Below are 21,776 nucleotides of genomic sequence, written 5' to 3' on the forward strand. Positions count from 1 at the left end.
ACATCTAAGAGTATCGTGACCAAGGGATTTGTAAGCTGCTTGTGATATATTGTCTTATTTCTTGAACAATTGCGAAGTCTCAATTAAAACCTCATTAAAACCTATATCTTGTATCAAATGATAAAATCTCTCATCAATAAAAATTGTCACTACGGTGCAGTGGTAGCTTGTTAAACAAGAGGGCCATGATGGCCCTGTATCGCTCACCTGAGTACCATTGCTCAATTTGATATGATCGTTTCAAACCAATCTAATTAGAAGCTGCTAAGGTGTATTCATTTAGATAAAAAATAAAGGGAGATAATTTGTCATACATTCAGTCAATATGTATCTTCACTGATTGTCCAAGTCCATCTGTTGACATAAATGAAATTTCAGATCAGTAACTTCATTAGTTACGGAGATATACCCACTTTAATTGGAAATAAAGGGAGGTAATTAGACATAAAATCAGTCCATAGTTATCTACCTTGATTGTCTCAGTTCAACTAAAGTCAATAATGAAATTTCAAATAAGTCCTATAAGTACTTACTGATATAAATCCATTTTGATTACAATCAGGGGAGGTAATCAGATATAAAACCTATGATTGGATCTGACAGATGTGTCATGGAATCCAAGATTTATTGTTGTTGAAGATATTTTGGAAGTTTGTATCAAATCAAACCATAAAAGAAGTCTCTATATGGCTGCAAAAGCCAAAATAGCAAATTTTGGACCTTTAAGGGGCCATAACTCTGGAACCCATGATGGAATCTGGCCAGTTCAAAAAAGGAACCAAGATCTTATGGTGATTCAAGTTGTGTGCAAGTTTGGTTAAAATCAAATCAAAAATGAAGCTGTTATTGTGCAGACAAGGTCAAAATAGCTAATTTTGGCCCTTTCAGGGGCCATAACTCTGGAACCCATTAAGGGATCTAGCCAGTTCAAGAAAGAAACTGAGTTCTTATGGTGACATAAGTTTTGTGTAAGTTTGATTTAATTCAAGTCATAAATGAAGCTGCAATTGTGCAGACAAGGTCAAAATAGCTAATTCTGGCCCTTTCAGGGGCCATAACTCTGAAACCCATAAGCGGATCTGGCCAGTTCAAGAAAGGAACTAAGATCTTATGGTGATACACGTTTTGTGCAAGTTTGGTTAAAATAAAATTATAAATGAAGCTGCTATTGTGCAGACAAGGTCAAGATAACTAATTCTGGCCCTTTCAGGGGCCATAACTCTGGAACCCATAAGCAGATCTGGCCAGTTCAAGAAAGGAACCGAGATCTTATGGTGATACAAGTTGTGTGCAAGTTTGGTTAAAATAAAATTGTAAATGAAACCACTATCGTGCAGACAAGAAATTGTTGACGGACGGACGGACGCACAGAGGACGGACGACGGACGAGGGGTGATCACAAAAGCTCACCTTGTCACTATGTGACAGGTGAGCTAAAAAGTTAATAAAGCTTGACAATTTAATTCAAACACAAACACTATCTTCTATAACTTTGTATTTTGTAAAAGTTCAGTTTATATTACTAACTAAAGATTTGGTGATACTCGGAAAAAAACAACGTCATCTCTTGACCAAGTGATATTCAACAACAGTTTAATAGGATACATATTCTTTTCGATTGGGTTTCGGATTTTTTGAGATTACGTACTTGTTGTGAGGCATACATAAGGATCATTTGCCATTGCAATATTCTGCAAATACTGAAGTCATACTGGAAGGTTAAATACTACTGACGTAAGGTTGTAAATAATATATTATTAGTTTTATATAAATTCTAACAAGACACGCATTGTTTACTATTTAAAGATATAGCAAACAGCATAGATATGAATCTTGAGAAAATATGGTTTGCTGATACATTTTACACCCTACGATTGTAACATAAGAGATTCTACTTAGAACTGTTCCATTACATACACATTATTCCAGGGAATATATGTTTTAAAAACATGATTATGATAAAATGTCTTACTGACTTATGTGCAAGGCACAGAAGCTCGGAGTCATAATTGTACTTTTCCTGCGCGGTTTTGCCTTCATATCGTCCGTGACCGAAGGACCAAGCTCAATGAATATGGTCTTATTTTGCCCAGATCGTAACTTTCGTAAATTACCGCCAAGGTGACGTTAGACTGAAAAAAAACAACAACACATTTTAGTATATCTGAGTTTGTGAGTAGATTCTAATTTTTAAAAGTTGAGATTATGGAAACTTTGAATTATATTCGTAAAGGCCGTATGCTTATACATAAAGACAGGATAAGGCCGAAAAATCTGCGTTCCCGACCTCGAGCTCCTGTGGTGCAAGGCCGTAAAACATATTTAGATCTCTACGAGCGAATTAGCTAAGTTATGATTCAGCAGTGACGTCATAAAAGTGTGACATAATGAATGCTGTCATAATGATGTGACGTCTTACAAAAGTTAAGCTCGCATCAATGGGTCAAATAAAAAAAAAATATTCGACGTTCCAAACGAGATTTATCCTTATTTGTCTAACAGAACACTCAGTTTTGACTGATATAACACTGGAAACTGGTATTTATATATTATTTATATATATAAAGACGTTACTCTTATTAAATGCTGAATCTTTATCTGCAATGATGCAATCGGCTTTGGTCAAATAGAACATTGCAAATCAGGGAACAGTAATTACATTAGAATTGTTGTCCATCAACGCCATTATAATTATGTCTAAGAAATGCTCGGGAATTTCAACGTTGTTTTATCATGCTGACTTTATTTCTTATAGGGTCGTAATAATTTAAATTAATGCTTTATTATGGCACACAAGTATCTCTATGTTAACACAAGTTTACTCTCCTCTTAAAACACTCTGAAAATGATAAAAAGAACATTTTTATGCTAAAATACATGTAACCGAAATGCACTTGTTTACTGATATATGATATATCTGTTACAATAAAGAAAATACTTATGTCACACATATTTCTAAGTCCTGTATCTGTAAAACTGTAGAAGAAACCAGTGACATGTATAGAAAAATGGGTTATCATAAAACCCTTGACATTTATAAAGGGCATTAGATGTACATATCTTGTTTATATATTTTGTTCAATGGTAGTCAATATTTTGTGGCCGAAAAGCACTTCTTTGTCAAAAATGTGTTAAATAGTGAACATATATATATCAGTATCGGAATTTCTTTACCTACTTTCGTTTTTTTATTGGTGTTAAAACACGGAAATCGTCCTTAAATCCTTGACATTCCTAAACGTACTTGCGTATTCCCTTAATTTGGTAATAGTTTTGTCCGAAGAAATCATTCCCACTTTTAAAGCTACGGACACTTGTGCAATCATATTTATTTCAGGAATGAACTGTTGGAACGGCACGTAATAAAAGAGATACAGTTTTTGGCCTTTCTATTCAAAACTTTAATATTGTTTACAAGAAAAGTGAACTTAAACAAACAAATAAGAAATACTGGTTTTCTAAGTACAAAAAGGTCATATTCTGACAAATTGCAGGTAAGTGTTATGGTTCTTCGCCTACATAGTCACCTAATGATGATAAACACGTGTGCAAAATTTCAAAGTTGTACCTTTTATACTTTTTAGGAAAATAGCGGACTAAACTCAAAGTCTTAAAAAAAAATCTGACAAAATGCATATCAAGACTATAGTTCATCACCGACATAGCCAGCTGATGATGATAAACAAGTGTGCAAAGTTTCAAAGCTGTAGCTGTTTTGAGAGAAGGTTGATCTAAATGAAAATTTTAACCAACGCCGACGCTATCGATCAAGTGACGACATTTGTACTAGATATAACTCCTTTAACACAATCGATAATTAAGCGACAGGATACTCCACATTTATCCTTCATTACCTTTCATGAACAGACTCGATCAAACCGAGTCTGCTATTATTCTTCTTGGTTGCATTCTTTGCTTTCAAAGGATCTGTGTACAGATTTTATTTCAATGGACTATTTTATACTAATATTTGACAGAACGATATGCTAAATACACAGAAGACTTTTAATTCAATGGAGACCGTACCATGGCTCTTCGCATACTCTGATTTTTCAAAACAAAGTGGTTTTACAAGTGCACCGGTTACGATTAAAAATGTAAACAACGTACTCTGTCTATGAATCTTTGGAATGAATGAATAGCGGTCGATCTTAGTCATAATACTGATTGACGTAGAATGCTAATGATTCTGTGTGTTGCAGAAAAGTATTTAGTTTGTAACTATAATTTCCTATCAGTTGAAATCCTTTAAAAACTAGTAAAATAATTGCTTATATTTGGACAAAGCTCAACGTCTTTGCCGTTCGCCAGCTGCTATAAGGGCAAATATAAATGCTTCAGTGTAGTAAACAACACGCCAGAGAAATTTGGGCAGTTTTTACCGATTTAAACGTTGGAAGCATTAGATTATACCTTTTCTTTACAAGAAAATTTCCGTCAAGTAACAAAGCGAATACGCCGATAATCCGGAGTTCACCGATTATGATGTTATTGTCACAAAATTGTTCCAGTTCACGTAATGCAACAGGTGCACTTTAACTGCATCGCTATTAGCTACTGCTGTAATAGGCAAGTGATAGAGCGCCTGCCTTAGGTATGAGAGGTCCCAGGTTGGAGTCCAGGTTAGAGCTTAAACAGTTGCATTCTGCTACAGCATATTTTTGCTGTTTACAAACTGTTCCAGATGATCTAAATTTTTAGCAAACAGTATCATGGATCATTATTTAGAAATCTAGATCACAAATGAATGTTAAATCAAATGCACCCAATTAGAAAATATTCACTAAATTATGTCCCTTTGATGTTTCTGCTCTCCGTGTTCAAGAAGAGTTACATTTCCTTGATCACAAAATTTTCTTTTACATGAAAATATTAAATGCTCATAACTCTATGCTTCTGGTTAAAATATTGTCTATATATCTTTTTTTTTTGAGAAGTATATGGACACTTGCCTTCATTTCAAAGCTTTTTAACTTCAAACTTATGATTTAAAAACCTTAGGTACTATCTCTAAATTTGATTTCATCTTTTTTTCTGTCACAAGAATATGTATGAATTAACTTAACGCTATGCCAAAGATGAAATTGTATATAATAAAATACAATTATAAAATTGCGACGTTGTCGGGTATCGAACCCACACCAACACAATATAGATATTAAAATGGTTTCACTTACCTGTGCTAACACGGCTATTTAGGCGATACATTTTTGTATTGCTAAAATAATCATTATCCCAAACTGTTTTAAATCAAACAGGTTTGTAAATATTAACACAATACACATAAACGTTGCAGTTTTAAAATACAAAAGCACCGCTGACGTCTAACCTGATCTATACAATTGATCTATCAAATAATAGAATTGATCGTTGTTTTTTTTATTATCAGTAGTACAATGTAATCATGCGTTAATAATAACTTAAACTTGTTCAATTAACTTTAAAAGATTTTATGCTAGACGTTTACAATATTCAAAACAATACATTTTGTAAGCAAGTATAATGTTACAAAATCAAACGATGTTTTGAAACAATGCAATAAAACAGATGAAACAAGTTAAAGGTTTTATAAACAGACGCTACATTATACCGTCGTAAATTGCATTATTCGCTGTTCCTAAATTTCACTACAAACATATTTACTGTTCAATACTTAAATGGCTATTACCAGCGCAAATAAAGACTTGTCGTTGGTAATAATATAGAATAAACTGTATGCGGACATTCAATCTAGCGCAAAAAAAGACAATCTGATGTGTATAAAGCATGAGTGTCAACGTCTGCAAATTGATCATTGTAATATTCTTGTAAATGATGAAATTCAAATTATAATGAGGGTTTTTCGCAAAGACAGACCAGATTTAAAAGCATAACATTAGAATATGCGAGGAACACCGTTACATAAGTGTAAGTAGAGATAAAAAGTTTCTAGCAAAAATGTACTACGAGTTTTCAAGGCCATTTGTCAAAATGTGAATGGAAAATTATCGTTCTCCATTGTACTGCTCCTCAACAGTTTAAAAGTGAATTTTATAGTAACATATATCATTAGATACAGCATAGAATCAGTTAGTCGGGGACATCTTTAATTTAGTGCTGATTTTGTGCTAGGCAGACGAGAAAGCTCAGGATAGCGTTATGAGTAGATGGTTCTTATAATCATGGAGTTAATTTGATGACTATGATCTTCATGTGAATAAAAGAATTTAGCCTCACGGAAAACAAATTCTAATAACGCCTAATTAATAGTAATGCAACACAAAGGCACACATTATTAAGGTTAAGAGGTAGGCCCAACTGCATTCATTTTCAAAGGGAGACAACTTTTTCTCGACAATTACTTAAAATAATCGGAAAAAAAATGTCCTCCTTTGAAAATGAATGCAATTTGTACTTAAAATATTCCGAAAAGTTGTCTCCCTTTGAAAATGAATACCATTTGTAAAGAAATAAAGATAAACAATTGCTGAAAACTGTGTTCCACCTTGTTATGCGAAATTTCACTACTCGCACGCTATTGCAAATGCATCAAAACGAACATGTGTAAGTGTCCTTTGAAAATTGTGAGTTTTAACTGTCCGGAAGTGGGGCCCCTATAGGCAGTCATTTTCTGGAATTCAATGTCTATATCAGCATACTGACACTTGTTTTGTAAAGTAATATACATGTTTAATATGCTGTTCAATTTTCATGTCAAACAATTTGTTCTTTTTATGATTTGGTGTCGTTTGATTTTTATTTCTCAAGGCCTACTTCTTAACCTTAAGAGAATACTAGAATGCAACTAAAACACCATAAATGAATACGGATTTCTATTCGGGCCATCGCCTTTGAATGTGTATTCTCGATTGTACGATGATGAAAACGCAAAACGCAAAATATTGAATTTTTTCATCATCGTACTATCGTATTATCGTGTTTTTATCACCGTTATATCGCATTATCGTCATCGTAGTTTGGCGTTGATTTTTTTGTTATCGTAGTTTCGAGATTTCGCGTTTTTATCATCGTACTATCAAGAGTCGCATTTCCTGCCAACACATTCAAAGGCGATGGCCCTAACGGAATTCCATAAATAAATGCTATAGGAGATTGAAATAATAAATTATTGGGGCAAGGAATTGTCAATTTGAAAAATTCACAACATTGCCTTGATACCATTGTGCAAGGAATCAACGACGTTCAATGTGGCACTAACCTGATCCCGTAATTGGGGGACAAATCATTTATGTGAGACTTCATTCGTACAAGCAAGTCGTAGTCAGGCCAGAACGATAAACAGAACATTACAGTCTACGAGTGACACTGTCACATAAGTTAAAGTAAAAATTGAAAGTTTTGGCGAATAATATACATGTACTACGAGTTTATATCGCCATACCTCTAACTCTTTGAAGAATATTATCGTTTCCCAATGTAATGCTGCTCACTAGATTAAACATAACATTTAAAGTAACAGATATTATTGGAAAGAAAATAAGATAAGCTACACAGTGAGATCTTTGAATCGGCGCTAAGCAAATGGGAAAGCCCAGCATAGCGTTATGAGTTAAAGGCTCATATAATAATGGAAAAAAATTTGATAAATGTGAACTTCTTGTAAATAATAGAATTTAGTCTCACGGGAAACAATATCCAATTAACCATATCTCACCGTTAGGAACCCAAATGTACAAATCATTAACAAAATTCTCGAATACAAGACGAAACCGTTAATAAATCCTGAGACAGGAATGGACCAGATTACACACCTAGTAAAACATGTCCCGCATTATTTTCAAATGACTTAACAAGGAGGTATGTATAATTTGATAGCATGAAAATTTTACGTACAATTAGCTCATCCATAGAAATTCTCAAACATATCAACATAGAAATAATCAAATGAATATCAATGCCTATAAAATACACCAATATCTTTCACTCTGAAAAAGTACCCGGGCCAAATACGCTCTATTTAATGTAATATTGATCATCAACTAAAACGTGCATTTTAACGTAAAATCAAAGTGTCATTTGAAAGAACATGGAATAAGTAAGACAAGGACACATTTGATTTCGCTTCAAGAAAAGCAAGGTCAGTCTGATTTGTATAAAGCTCGAGAATCAAAGGCCGTAAATGGATGATTGAATGTCCTTGTTAATGATGGAAATTCGGCCTTATGGAAAACACTGGCCCCAATTTCACAAAAAAAAAACTTAAGTAATTGCTTAGCTAAGTCTGTTATTTCAAATGCTTGTTTTTGCCCTTTATGCGTCTTCAATGTTGACTTTTTCATGTATATCAGACCCGTACATGACTATTTCATAGATCAAAACTCAACAATTCTGAATTTTACAGAAATGAAGTATAAAATTAAGAAAAATATTTAAGCAAATACTTAAGTTCGTTGTATCGTGCTTAAATAGAAATATAATATTTGCGTGACTGAAATAAGTACTGCAGACAAATACTACTAACCATAGTTTAATTTAGCTATAAATACATTGGTATAGAAAAACATCAACATTAAATAACAATAGCTTAAGCAATAGCATGATTTTAAAATAACAGACTTAACTAAGCAATTACTTAAGTTTTTTCGTGAAATTGGGGCCAGATTATAATGAGGCTTCATAATTATAAACAGAACATTAGATTACAGAAAGGATCCCGTTTCACAAATGTAAGAAAAGACTGATTTCTGGCAATCAATACATTGATTTGTAAAAATCTTAATAGAAAACTGTCGTTCTCAGATGTGATGCTACTTATCACTTTAAAAGTGCATTTTATTGTAACAGATATATCATTGGAAAGAGCATAGTTTAAGCTTATAATCATATAGATAATTTGATGACTGTGATCTTGTGTGTAAGTAATGGAAATTAGCTCTTACCAAGGGGTATTTGGAATTTGGAAGCATGAAAATGAATCGCAAACAATGGGAATGTTTCGATACCTCAGGTACTATTTTAGACCGTCCACTCTAAGGAGTTAGGAAAACGATTTAAACATTCATTCATTTTACATAACAATAACTCATTTCTGGAAATCCTCAAATCTATCAACATAAAAGTAAAATATTGAATAAAGAAACCTATAAATGCACCAATATCTTCTATTTTGAAAACGTATCCGGGCCAAAATACGCAGTATTTAATTCGGTACTGACCATGAGTGCAATTGTTCTTTTCAATGTAAATAGCAAAGAGTGAATTAGATGGGGGCATCATTGAATTTGCACTAGGTATATTAAAAATGCTAGGCCAGCTCATGAGTATAATCTTGGACGTAATTTAGTAATTATTGGCTTTATGTTAATGACGAAATTAGGCCTTAAAGAAAACATATCTTGATACAGCCTTATGCAGAAACAGGACGCACAGAGGTAACAGGCTTGACTGTCAATACAGAGGTCCGGGATTCGAATCCCGGTCTAGACACTGGAAATTTCTGAGATGCTCTTGAGTGTCTCCCATCTAACTAAGAGACTTGTACTGGTTCTTCCCAGGAAAGACGGCTTCGCATGTATCGATTGCGATGAAAGGTTCAAGCTTATTGGAACAACACTCGAGTAATCTTCCTGGAAATTCCTTTCTGATGTCATATGAGAACGCATGGTCGTGACCCCAGTCGGACACACTTTTTTACTATGCAATGTTTTTTTTTTCTTTGTAACGCTTCCTGTCTCGAATATCTATATGGATTAGATATCCGATATTAGTAGCACCATCTTCAAACAAGTACGTACAGTGTACGGAGGGAATAGAATTTTATCTTGCAGCTTGCTTGACCGTGCCCTTAAAACTTAGGCTCTTGGTGCTCTACCTTCAGGCAAGTTTTTGAGTTATTCGGTGTAATTATACTATAGACGGAAACAATTTAAATATTTTACATTATATGATCTGGCATTTTGTCACTAATGTTAAAGCCTTGCTCAGCGAAGACTTACTATTTTACACTGTCTTGTCTAACTTGTTGAAAATGGGGTAAGTGCAAGGCTGGAATGTTCGAAACCCTAAGTTTCCTTTATACAGGATACCGACAGTTCCAAGACGGTGGGCCCTTATTTTCATTGTTTTAGTCTGTCTTGTATATTGTGATACGAATGTTTTTTGTTGGCGTTTCCGTCCTCTCTCCCCTCTCTACCCCAACCCTCTTTTACTTGCGCTCCCTCTCCTTTTACTATGAGAGCGTTATCGTGCCAACCATATTTTTGGCCGCCGGCCGTTCCTGGACGGCGCCCCAATATGTTGTTTTTTTTTCTGCGTTTTGACCGTTTTGAGTGTTTTTATTTCTGTTTGTGCTTGTGTGGGTTTGTACATTTGTAAACGCTGCCAACTGAGTAATTTCGTATGAATACACACCAACGTACCGGGGATACGTCACGAAACGCGGAATTCCCCAATTCAATATAACAACACCACGTTAATCCTGATCTTGAAATTAGTCATCTCTCGAAATTTGAGCCTATTCTGAGTGATAGAAATTTATTCCCCGGTAGGTAGGTTTTAGTCATACACATATCTCACACACAGCTAGAATTTTACCTGAGTGTGTATCCTTCGCCATTTACTGCAGTTCCCCGGTTAATCTGTATGCAACTCGTACATTACATACACACCAAGGTTTAAATCATTATCACTGATCTATGTTTTCGACATTTTAAGCTTATTGGTGAAATAAAAATGTTTATCATTAATTAATTACCAATTTGAGATGTTCTCACATTCACAGTTTCAGTGTTACATGAAAGAGCATGAAAAGTCCATGACGTGCTTGGTTATCATTTTGGTCTCCAAAAATTACTGTGCTGCTTTTGAAAAACGGCTGCAATTATTATGTCACCTATATTATGATCTGTTGTCTACTTGCAGTTATCTACGTTTGGCGAAGTGTAGTAAATACTACAAAGCCGAGATATTTTTATTACTGTAAGTATTTTGTCAAATTTCTAGACCACATAAATCATGACATTAGTACATTATCTGATTGATTTTATCTTCTACACATCAAAGAAAATGTCTCAAGGATCTGACTCCAGTACGTTGTTAAAAACTGTTTAAAGCCCTGCTCCCATCCTACCTTTTAACCTTGAATTGTAACTGAAAAAGCATGAAAATCCTGACTATGAACAGTAACGCTTGTCAAAATAGAATCATATTTTATATGTAATTCTGTATGAAATACCTGTGGTTTTGCGTGCTACAGTGTGGCACGTGGCCGTTAATTGTTACCTATTGTATCATGGGTTGCATATACACAAAAGAATTTGAATAGCAGCGGAGCAGGGCTTTAATCACATGGAAATTCTAAAGCCTAGATCATAGCTAACTCGTGAGTACCTCTCATGTACTTATCTTAACATGCTCTTTATCCGCGGTGTTTCGTAATAGATACAGTACGAGTTTTTCTTCAAAAGTGTCCTCTTACAGACGTAAGAAGCCGTTTCAGCCGAGGATAAAATTGGTGTTCGTCCTAACAAAACGGCTTCTTACGTCTGTAAGAGGACACTTTTGAAGAAAAACGAGTAACTGTATCTGACTTATACGACGATAATTGTACAGAATATATTAATGAATGAATAAATAAATGAATAGAATTTTTTTTTTTCGAAAGATAAACATTAAATTATTATCGTGTGCCCTTCTAAATATACTGTATCAACTAGTGGTATAACCCGAAATTTTCGTGCTTTCAAATTTCAAATGGGTGGCTGTACGTGTTTGTACATTGGTATACATCACTACATAATATACAAGTTCTAAAAATGACAGACGCTTTTTTAACGAGGAAACGAACGAACAGGACGAAATGCTAGACCTCTTAGTACCATCCTTGACTGTTTACATTGAGGCATCGGAGCTCCGTTGCTGGATGTGTCATTTTGTAATGTAGGTACGATATATTTTATCTGTTTATAAATATTACGTTTTATTACATGACTGTATTCTATTGTTTCTCTGATTGGCTGAAAATGGTTTGAGAAGTAATGAGTACATATCATATCAACTTATCTTGGGTTATAAGTAGTACGATAATAAAAATAGATCGAAGTAGGTGCTTGGAAAACCAATATCAACCTGTTGGTCTGAAAATAGACGGCAATATTTCCAATTTCAAAATTCAATTGAATTAAAGATACAATTATTGTAATTATTGTAATAACAAGACTGACTATACATCTATTCATGTAATAAAACTAATATTGACTTTTTCAAGGGCATATTAGAATCGAAATAATATATAGCAAACCGTGTTTTAACACTATTTATACACTCGGGCGGTAATAAGTCGTACATAAATGTTCTGCGCATGATTGACAGGACGGCAACAGTACCATGTTGAGGAACGAAGATGCGATGGCAGAGCGCGACAGTACGATGGACTGTCACCATCATACTGTATTCCACCACCGTCGTACTGTCGCGCTCTGCCATCGCATCTTCGTTCCTCAACATCCTACTTACGAGGTCATGTTTAAAAAAATATATATAAGATCTCGATTTTTCAGTCGTTCAATTTTAAAAAATGTTTCACTTTTTAATGTTACTTTTAAGCTAGTTCAGCGAGTGATAAAACATTCGTTTTCATATGCAAATCTCGTTACACATTTTGCATCAGGACATGTTTTTCGAAAACAAATACACAATAAAACTAAAATGCATATATGTCTGTATGTACTTTTGGCACAGATAAGTGGCAATGATTCAAGTGTGTCCAATCTTTAGGAAGTATAACCTCCAGAAAAAAATATATAAAGGATTCATTATTCTAGGCTTACACTTTTTGAGCTATGAGCATCACAAACAAATATTCTACTATCTCAATGGCCGCAACTCTATTATTAGCCCTAAAATCTCATTTGTGAAAGGACATATCGTGATAAAGAACATGCAAGCTTTCATGAATTTACATTAAATACTTTTTGAGCAAAAACAAGGTGTAAATGTGCATCTATGTATATTTCAGGGACCATAACTCTTGAAATAAGGGGCTGAACTAGACGAACAATAGAAGGTGTGTAAGGTCATATCATGATATGAGGATCAAGATGACCCTGGATCGCTCATCTGAGTAATATGAGTTACATGTTTCAACAGTCAAAGTGATGCTAAAATATTTAGAAAGTAGGTCAGTAAGTCATATTCAAAGCTTCTGAAAGTCAGTTTAAAGATTGGTGTTCAAAACTGTATATGTCATCCAAATTTTAAGGCTGTATCTTAAAATAGTCGGTCATTAGGTCAGAGTCAAAGTCAAGTGATCCTAATTTTGGGACCATGCGGTTATTATATTTAAACAGTCTCGGAAATGTGATCAGATAATTTATGAAGTTTTTTTACGTATATAACTCATATGCAAAGTTACCTGAGGGGCACGACCACTTTTCAACCCTTGGGCATAATTTAAACCATTTTGTAAGAAAACCACTAAGTAATGCTACGTACCAAAGACCATAGGCTTAAGCCTAGGACTTTTTTACAAGAAGATTTTTAAAGATTTTCCTAAATAAATCTATGTAAAATTTGTATCCCCCGTGGTGGGGCATCTTTTCAGCCCTGGGTAATAATTTGAACAATCTTAGTAGCGGACCACAAGGCAATGCTACATACCAACTATCAAAGGCCTAAGTCTTGTGCTTTCAAACAAAAAGATTTTTAAAGTCTTTTTTCCATATAAGTCTATGTGTCATCTCAGGGGCATACTTTGAATAATCTTGGTAGAGGACCACTAGGCCATGCAACTTACTAAATATCAAAAGCCTAGTCCTTGTAGTTTCAGGCAAGAGGATGTTGAAGTTGTTTTCTCTACATAAGCCTACGTAAAATTTGGGACCCCCTAGGCGGAGCTTCTTTTCATCAAAAGCAATAATTGAACAATCTTGGTAGGGAACCGCAAGGCCATGCTATATACCAAATATCAAAGGCAATGGATTTGTGGTTTCAGACAAGAAGAGTTTTAAGTTTTTTTCTCATATAAGTCTACCTAACTTGGACTCCCGGGACGAGACCTCTTTTCACCCAAGTGGCATAATTTGAACAATCTTCATAGAAGACCATTAGGTAATGACACACGCTGAATATCGAATCTCTACGCTTTGCGGTATTTGAAAGGAATATTTTTAAAGCTTTCCCTTTCGGTTGCCACGGCAACCAGATTCTGTATGGAATTCAATTATTTAAATAATTGTTAAAGAATACCATCCAGCGAACGGTCCTGAGAAGTTTCATCAAAATTGGCTTGGTGGTTTAGGGGAAGATATTGTTTAAAGGAATGTTGACGCACGACGAACATTCACTGACTACAATAGCAGGTGATTGTGTTTTTACGGCGGAAGACGACCGTAGGTGCCCACTCGCGCACTATTTACATTGGTAGAACCATCGGCCTTAATTTAACCAGCTTGAAGGTTTTCTCACATGAAACAGTTTACGTTTGGAATAAGGTTCTAACCTACATCGATGAAGAGCTAGTGGTTTGATGTCCGTGATATTAACCACCTGGCCAAAGAGGCCCGGCCCATCAGCGACCAATAGAAAAGTCAACATAATGCACAATAACGGTCTCAAAATATCTTATGTGTTAAAATAATAATATCTTGTTTGTTCTACTGTACTGCCGTAAACAAAGTCACAAGTAATTCATTTGTCTAAACATCGAAAACGAGGGATTACGATGACTAAGTCTTATATTAACGACATGCCGAATTAAATACAATTATAATATCGCGACGCTGTCGTGTATCGAACCGACACCAACACAGCATAGATATTACAATGGTTTCACTTACCTGTCCTATCACGGCTATTTAGGCGAAACTTTTTTGTATTGCTAAAATAATCATTATCCCAAACTGTTTTAAATCAAACTGGTTTGTAAATATAAACGAAATACAAATTACAAATCTTCCTAGTTTTGAAATTACAAAAGCACCGCTGACGTCTAACTTTATCTTTACAAGTGATCTGTCGAATAACAGGATACAATCAGTAGCACAAAGAAAACATGCATTGATAATGATTTTAAACTTGTACAATTCCCTTATAAACGATATTATGCTAGACGTTTATAATTTCAAAATCAATATTTTGTAAGCAAGTATAACGTTACAAATTTAAAGGATGTATTGAAATACATTTGTAGTGCATTTAGTCAAATGAAACAAGTTGAAGGTTTTATAATCAGATGCTACATTAAACCGTCGTAAATTGCGTAATTCGCTGTTCCTACATTTTATGACAAAAAAATATTTACTGTTCAAAAACGAAATGTCTATTATACGAGCAAAAAGTAAAAAAAAAGGAAACCAATAACCAATGATAATAATAATAATAATAATAATAATAATAAAAAGGGTTCAGGTAGTATTTTAGATACACCCGCTTCTAAGGAAATTTGGAAATCGATAAAGCATTCACTTACTTTTCATGAAAATAACTCAATCGCGCAAATCTATCAACATAAACATAACCACTTAAATATAAATAAATAACATATTTACCAATATATTTCATTCTGGAAACGTACTTAGACCAAAACACTCTATATTTAATGCGATACTGATCACCAGCGCAAATATAAACTTGTCGTTGGAAACAATATGCAACTAGAGATGCTTTTGAGAAAAGCGCATGTCTCCCACAACTGCCCCTATGAAAAATGTTTGTTTCTCTAGACGTTTTAGACGAGTGGATCCAATTAGATTGTCTGGATGAGTGGATCCAATCAGTAATTAAAGGGCCATAAATCAAAAGTGCCTGGGCGGATTTGGCTAGTTATCGAACTTGGGTAAGGTCTTATGGCCAAACACATTTTGTTCAAGTTTGGTGAAGATCGGATGAGAAATGTTTGACTTAGAGAGCGGACAAGAGTAAACAGACGGATTTTTCCGGTAATTCAAGGGCCGAAACTCTAAAATTCCTGGACCGATTTGGCTAGGGATATGGTCAAACACATTTTGTTCAAGTTTGGTGAAGATCGGATGAGAAATGTTCGATTTAGAGTGCGGACAAGAGTAAAAAGGCCGATTTTTCGATAATTCAAGGGCCGTAACTCCAAAATGCCTGGACCGAGTTGGCTATTTATCGAATTTGGCCGAGGTCTCATTGTCAAACATAATTTGTTCAAGTTTGGTGAAGATCAGATGAGAAATGTTTCATTAAGAGTGCGGACATGAGTAAAAAGGCCAATTTTTCCATAATTCAAGGGCCGTAACTCCAAAATTCCTAGACTGATTTGGCTAGTTATCAAACTTGACCGAGGTCTCATGGTCAAACACAGTTTGTTTAAGTTTGGTGAAGATTGGATGAGAAATATTTGAATTAGAGTGCGGACAAGAGTAAAAAGACCGATTTTTGGTAATTCAAGGGCCATAACTCCAAGACGCCTTGACCGATTTGACTAGTTATCGAACTTGGCCGAGGTCTTATGGTCAAACATATTTTGTTTAAGTTTGGTGAAAATCGGATAAGAAATGTTTGACTTAGAGTGCGGACAAGCTTTTGACAGACACACAGACACAAACACACACTGGAGTAAATCAATATGTCTCCCACACCACTGTGTGGTGGGAGACATAATAAACTAGATGAGGACGTTTAATTTAGCGTAAAAAGTACAACTTGATGTGCATTAAGCAGAAGTGTCAACGGCTGCACATTGATCATTGTAATGTTTCTTGCAAACGATGGATTTCAAATTATTATACCGTTGATTCGCACACACAAGTTGGAGACAGGTCATATTCAAAAACATAACATTAGTATTACGAAGAACAACGTTACTAAAGTGTAAGTAAAGATAGAACGTTTCCAGCAAACAATATAATACGACTTTTCAAGGCCATTTGTCAAAACTTGAATGAAAAAAATGATCATTCTCAATTGTGATGCTGCTCAACTGTTTAAAAGTTTGATTGTGTATTTCGTAGTAACAGATATCATTGGAAACAGCTGAGAATTAGTTAAACGGGGACATCTTTGATTTAGTGGTAAGCAGACGAGAAAGCTCAATATAGCGTTATGAGTAGAAGGCTATCATAATCATGGAGATAGTTTGCTGACTGTGATTTTCTTGTAAATAATAGAATTTACCCTTACGGAAAACATATCCCATGTCAGAATATTTTGCATTGATAATGTAACGCATAATCACAGATAATGTTTGACTCCCTTATCATGTTGTCTTTGCTTTAATTGCTGAATTGATGTAAGTAATAGGATTTGGGTTCTTTGTTACTGATTTGGGTTCATTATGTAGATAGCTGGATCCCAGCATCACAAATAATATCATATAAAATAGTTAAAGAAATAAAATCTAGAAATTAGATCCCTCTGAAGCACCGAGAACAAGGCAAACAGTGAAAATTGCAGACTCGGTTTGAATGAGTCTGTTCATGAGCAGTAATGGAAAATGCAACACTGCCCACGCCCCCTAGCACCGGCTTAAGCGGTATTCAATCTTCAAATCTAAATGAGTTGAAATCAATGATCCCGAAGGACCAGAAAATATAACAACACTGAGATACGTGTTAGAGATACATGTATGTGATATGTGAGATATGTGTTAGAGCAAGTACTCGTTGTAAAATACTATGTGTAAATTTGAACCAATCAGAAACATCTATAAATAGCACGCCTGCTAGGGTATTAATAGGTAGATGGATGACGGAAAGTTCAATCTGTATCCACCGATCAAATAAGACTCATCGAGGATTCAATTAATAATTTATCCCAGTACCTTAATAAGGAAGTTATTACAACTACACTGTCAGGGCGGATAGATTATTAAAAAGAAAACGTTTGGTGTTCATAGATTAAGGAAGAGTTGCAGAATTTCAACAAGGTTTCGAGCTATAGGGCCAGCGCATAGAGATTTTACATTAAGAATAGTTGAATGCTTCAGACGATAGCAATTTAGGCTGAGCATCGGAAAGCTGAGACAGAGTCCCAGAGCTTGTTAATCTACTGCGATAGTAGGAGAATTCCAGCTTTTAGACGATTCAGTATTACGGGCGAAGTACAGCCAAGACATTGGGATTATAGCACAGGCGCTGAGCATTTCGGGAGTCAGGGCATTCATAAAGAGTTGTAACTTCAATTAAGAGGACAGAGGCCGAGTTTCTATGCGATAAGACTCGTATGTTGTTGATTCAAAGACATTGTCTGACGGGAACTTCAACAGTAATTCATAGTAATGCAAACAAAAGGCACACGTCATCAACAGAATACTAGAATGCAACTACAAAACCGTTAATAAATATGAAATTCCGTCCGTGCCATCATCTTTGAATGTGTATTCAGGATAGTACGATGATAATGATTTTTTCATCATCGTATTATTATCGTATTATTGTGTCTTCGTTATCGTAGTATCGAGTTATTATTATTTTGGTTTCGCGTTTCGTGATTTCTTGTTTTCATCATCGTGCTATCACGAGTCGCGTTTCTGACTAACACATTAAGGCGATGGCCCTTACGGAATGCCGTAAATAAATCCATAAAGAAAATTGAAAAAAAATATTATGGGGGCAAGGTATTGTAAATTTGAAATATCCAAAACGAGGCAATGACAGGATTCCTTAATTACGGTACAAATTCATTTGAGAATTTACTCACAAAGATAATTCGCAGCTAGGCCAGAACCATAAACAGAACATTACAGTCTACGATGGACACCGTCACATAAGTTAAAGTAAAAATTAAAAGTTTTGCTTCACAATTTACATATATTATGTGTTTATTTGGGTATATCTCTAAATCCATGTATAAAATTCATTCTCCAATGTACTGCTGCTCACTAGATTAAATGTACAAGTCAAAGTAATAGATACCATTGGAAAGAAAATAGGATAAGGTAGAAAGTGAGATCTTTGAATTTGCGCTAGGCAAACTGGAAAGCCCATGATAGCTTTATGAGCATAAGGCTCATATAATAATTGAGATAATTTGAGAAATGTAAACTTCTTGTAAGTAACAGAATTTATCCTCACGGAAAACAATATCCAGTAAACCATATTAGGCAACCCAGAGGTACAAATCATTAACAAAATTCCCGAATACAAGACGAATCCGATAATGAATCCTGAGACAGGAATGGACCAGATTACACACCTAGTAAAACATGTCCCGCATTATTTTCAAATGACTTAACAAAGAGGTATGTATAATTTGATAGCATGAAAATTTTACATAAAATTAGCTCATCCTTAGAAATCCTCAAACATATCAACATAGGAATAATCAAATGAATATCAATGCCTATAAAATACACCAATATCTTTCACTCTGAAAACGTACCCGGACCAAATACGCTATATTTAGTTTAATATTGATCATCAACTAAACCGTGCATTTTAACAGCACACGACGATTAAGTATAACCCTTTAAGCAATTACAATACTAGTAATATAGATTATGAGGACATGGTATTGCAATAAATTTGCTACATTTTGTCAGAAATGGCTCAGGTTGCACACCGAGTGAAACCTTTTACGTATTCTTTTGAATAATTTACCAATGAGGTATGTACAATGTGTCAGAATGAGCATTATTCATCAATTTTTGATGAAAATCCTTCAAGTGGTTTAGGGGATATAGAACGGACACAAAATGGAAGGCTCAAACATTTGACCTTGAGTTGTGACCTTGAAATTGAGCTGGCGTGGCTGACTTATGGGTTTTGCACATTGTTTTGATGAGGGGATTATTCGACCCAAGTTTGATAAAAATCCTTCAAGGGGTTTAGGAGATATAGAGCGGACACAAAATGGAAGGCTCAAACATTTGACTTTGAGTTGTGACCTTGACCGTGAGCCGGCATGGCTGATTTATAAATTTTGCACATTGCCTTGATGAGGTGATCATTTGACCCAATTTTTATGAAAATCCTTCAAGGGGTTTAGGAGATATAGAGCGGACACAAAATGGAAGGCTCAAACCTTTGACCTTGAGTTGTGACCTTGACCTTGAGCCGGCATGGCTGACTCATAAGTTCTGCACATCGTTTTGATAAGGTGATCATTTGACCCAAGTTTTATAAAAACCCTTCAAGGGGTGTAGGAGATATGGAGAAGACACGAAAGTGTTACGGACAGACGGACGGAAGGACGGACGGACAGAAGGACGGACGGAAGGACGGACGGAGACCATTCCTATAACCCACCACCACTTGTGGCGGGGGATTAATAACCACGTAAATATAAGTGCCTAAACGTACTCGGGCCAATAAACGTTATATTTAATGTGATAATAATTACCAGTGCGAACTTGTATTTCAATGTAAAAACATGTCGTTGGAAATAACATGGCATAAACTAGATGGAGACATTTAAATTAGCCCAAAAAAGAACAATCTGATGTGTATCGGCATGATTATCAACGGCTGCTTATTGATCATTGTAATGTTTTGTAACTGTTGGAATTCAGGCTGATGAAAAAAACAACAATAATAATTAAGCTTCATTCTCACAGACAAGCTGGTGGTAGGCCAGCTTTAAAAACAGAACATTAGAATATACGAGGAACATAATCTTGTACACGTGCCTAAACTTTGAGGCAACATGTGTCCAGATTCACATAGTATTTTAAAGTGAAAGTGACATTGTTATGTATTGATATGTCAGAAATCATGTCCTTGATTCAATAAAACATAAAAAGAAAGGTTAGATTTTCCGGAAGTGCAGAGCACCCCAGACAAACTCAATGAGAAAATGGATTGCAAATTAGGCCCGCAGCAAAAGAAAATCTGTAGAGTAAAGATATAGCAAACGGGTTGCATCTAAAATCCAACAACAAGTGCATTGTATGCAAAATATTGCCAAGGGGTAATGTTTGGGTATGTGGGAATGAATATTTTAACACGTTGTCAATCTACAATTTCTGACAACTAGGAAATAAACCCGACGTGTCTTCAGAAGTTTGCACTTTATACAGTTTCCTAGACAAAATAACGTTTATAGATTAAATGTGTAAACATGCACCGACAAAATAAGTGAAGAAAGATCGGAACTCTTTCTAAGATTTGTTTAATTTTCTTATATTTTTTTTAATTTAACGTTTACACAATTTTAATTTATGCGAAGAAATAACAAAATTGTTATGCAATAAAGGTGTAGTATATAGGCACTGTAACTAAAAATACAAACTTCAAGTAGGAACTATCTATTTTAGATATATGTAAAGCTAACTGCATCAAAGTATGCAGACTGAAAACATATTTCAGATATCATTTTCGGAAAAAGAGTTATTTGAGCTGAAAAAAAATTATCCCGGGTATTATATTTGGAAAATTTGGAGACAACTCCGCTATGACTTTACTGTAGGCTTAGGTGGCTATTGACCTAGTACTCCATGCAAACCATGCACTTTTTACCTCTACGCAGGAAAAAAAAAGCATGCTTAATTATGCATAATTGCCCTCAGGATTAACAATCTGAATAGAAAATTATATAAAGATCAAATAAGTTAATGCCCTGGAGAAAGTGTGACATTTTCTGTGGTGAAATTTGTCAACAAACAGACGATTATTTTGAAAAAGTCAAAACCCACAGAATTTCACAATGTAAAATATACTGAAAAGGTTACTGCTGGAAAGAGAACAACAATCTCTTCTATCAATATATATGCGTCAAAGTATGGGGAAAACATCTAGACATATGAGAAAATCAAAGAAATCAATTTCAGGACTGTTCAATGCATGATTGTCTTATCATGCATAGCATTTAACATAGATAGATTACTTTTCCATTGCACTGGTATAACATGGACAGGATTAGGATTAACAAACGGTGTT

General features: G+C 34.8%; 1 protein-coding gene across 2 annotated transcripts in view; it reads right to left on the reverse strand.

The window, feature by feature from the left end:
- Positions 1–21,776, reverse strand: part of LOC123525238 (uncharacterized) — a 74,964-nt gene that overhangs the window by 47,695 nt on the left and 5,493 nt on the right. Inside the window, exons 1-2 of one of the 2 annotated variants that reach the window (XM_053525406.1) lie at positions 5,178–5,285; positions 1,973–2,132 (exon numbers count right to left, since the gene is read on the reverse strand). The gene's annotated coding sequence lies outside the window, so the exon portion shown is untranslated. Of the gene's footprint in view, positions 1–1,972; positions 2,133–5,177; positions 5,286–21,776 lie in introns of those variants that run through there. The other variant, XM_053525405.1, reaches the window with a different exon arrangement.

Source organism: Mercenaria mercenaria, chromosome 15 (assembly GCF_021730395.1).
Source record: "Mercenaria mercenaria strain notata chromosome 15, MADL_Memer_1, whole genome shotgun sequence".
NCBI lineage: Eukaryota > Metazoa > Mollusca > Bivalvia > Venerida > Veneridae > Mercenaria > Mercenaria mercenaria.